This window comes from Capra hircus, chromosome 10, assembly GCF_001704415.2.
Source record: "Capra hircus breed San Clemente chromosome 10, ASM170441v1, whole genome shotgun sequence".
Lineage (NCBI taxonomy): Eukaryota > Metazoa > Chordata > Mammalia > Artiodactyla > Bovidae > Capra > Capra hircus.
Genome location: NC_030817.1, coordinates 44,221,629 through 44,224,235, shown reverse-complemented (window position 1 = coordinate 44,224,235; position 2,607 = coordinate 44,221,629). Strand labels below are relative to the sequence as shown.

Genomic DNA, 2,607 nt, shown 5'->3' with positions numbered 1-2,607 from the left:
TGGAGCCTATTATACAGAGTGAAGTAAGCCAGAAAGAAAAACACCAATACAGTATACTAACGCATATATATGGAATTTAGAAAGATGGTAACGATAACCCTGTATATGAGACAGCAAAAGAGACACAGATGTATAGAACAGTCTTTTGGACTCTGTGGGAGAGGGAGAGGGTGGGATGATTTAGAAGAATGGCACTGAAACTTGTATAATATCATATATGAAACAAATTGCCAGTCTAGGTTCGATGTATGAAACTGGATGCTTGGGGCTGGTGCACTGGGATGACCCAGAGGGATGGTACAGGGGAGGGAGGGGGTTCAGGATGGGGAACAAGTGTATACCAGTGGTGGATTCATGTTGATGTATGGCAAAACTAATACAATATTGTAAAGTGATTAACCTTCAATTAAAATAAATAAATTCATATTAAAAAAATAAAAATTCTTAAATACGTATTTGACAATATACTTACCATGCGTTTAGAAAAATTTGAATTACCATCAGTTTATACAAACTAACCATAACCCAATGTCAACAGTCCCTAGCCAGAAGATTCAGAATCCATGCTTGGGCCAAAGCCTACGTTAAAACACTGCCTGACCCTGCATTTGATGCTGATCTACAACCAATTGCTGCACCTGAATTAGAACCACTCTAAGAGTTATTTCCAGTACCAAAAGCCTGACTTGGCTCCCTGTGCATGCTGCCTTGGCTTTGGTTATGACCTGAGAGGCCTGGCTGGTTCTGGTGACTGGCTAACATGCCCATCATACCCCAGCTGCTGCGCAGAGCTGCAGCCATCATTGCTGGACTAATGCAAAAAGCACCAACATTCCTCCGTCTGCCCATATTACTCCCTGGTGGCTCAGAGGTTAAACGATCTGCCTCCAATGTGGGAGACCTGGGTTCGATCCCTGGGTCAGGAGATCCCCTGGAGAAGGAAATGGTAACCCACGCCAGTATCCTTGCCTGGAGAATCCCATGGACAGAGAAGCCTGGTAGGCTACAGTCTATGGGGTCGCAAAGAGTCAGACATGACTGAGCAACTTCACCCTATTTCCCAAACCAGCTCCGCCCTCTCTACGGCTCATCTACCAAATCCACCCTGACTCCCAAAGCCTGGATCACCACCACATCTTCCACTGCTGTTGCTATTGTGTTTAGGTTCAGCCTTGGATATACGTATGCCAGTTCCTTTAATGGTCACGTCCTCTCCACAGAGAGACTGGGCAACCTGATCATCTGCAAATGGAACAAAGGCAAAAGCCCTGAACAGCATGGGATTGAAGACATCTACCACTTCCCGTACTGGGAAAAGAACGGCTGCAGCTCATCAGCAGTCATGTCCTCTGTACAGCACCCAGTAAACACCTTTCTGCTTCCCAAAGGCTCCTCTGGGCTTTGCTTAGAATTTGGAAGTTTACAGTCACACTGTTGTCCATCTATCACATGTTGCTGTGACATGACTTTCACCTGGGTTTCATATTCTGTAAAATGAACCAAGTCAAATCCTTTCAAACGACCAGTTTTTAGAATATGCATTTATTTGGCTGTGTCGGGTGTTATTAGTTGTGGCATGTGAACTTTTAGTTGTGGCATGTGGGATCTGTTAATAATTCCCTGAACAGGGATCGAACCCAGGCCCTCTGTATTGGGAGTGCAGAGTCTTAGCCACTGGGCCACCAAGGAAGTCCCGGAATGACCAGTTTTAGTATCTTTCTTGACCTGAACCCTAAGAACCTCTCCAAGGGTACTAAAATACTCTTTTAGATCCTGCTGTTTCCCATGGGAGACCCAACACTATTTCTGGACTACTTTTCTCGTGGTCACTGCTGACGGAGCATCCATTTTTCTTTTGTTCTTGTTGTGGTAGTTGACATCATACACCAGATTCCCTCAGCCAGCCTTAGGGGCATGCAGAACACCTCTCATATACTGAGGCACTGGCTTCCTGTAGGGCAGACCACGTGCCCCTAGAAGCTGGGCTGCATTGTCCCATCATTTTATGATGGTATTCCAATGGGCTCGTCATTTTCATCTTTGGTTACCCGAATATATTCAGACATCTTTGCTTGCCTTTCTGCTAGGCTGCTGCTAGAAAGCCCGACAAAGAAACTGAAGCAGTGAGGAATCCTACAGCAATCTGGCTACCACTTCACTACCACACCTCTGGGTTTCTTTCTGAGAGGCAGGAAAGAGCAGTTACTCACAGTGTGGGCTCTGGTATCTGACTTCTTAAATTTGAATCTTAATTTCACCATTTACAAACTGAGAGTGAATTTCTTAATATCTTTTAATCTGGAAAAGGTGGATAATATTTATACCTTATGGACTTTCTGTGAGAATTATATCAGATATGTGAAGCATTTGGTACACGTCTCACAGTCAGCACTCAAGCGAACTCTGATGACACTGATGTTGCCAACCACCATGGTATTCATTTGGAGAAGATGAAGTATTTTACGCTGTTTGTGCAACAGTTCTTAAGTTGACACAATGACCTCCATCCTCTAGCAATAAAATGTTCTTAAATACAAGTACCATTTGAACATAGATAAATAATAAGGACTTACTATGGTAGCACTCTACTCAATACTCTGTAATGAC

General features: G+C 43.9%; 1 pseudogene; it reads right to left on the bottom strand.

Moving 5' to 3' along the window:
- Window positions 515–2,066, bottom strand: LOC102175407 (annotated as a pseudogene).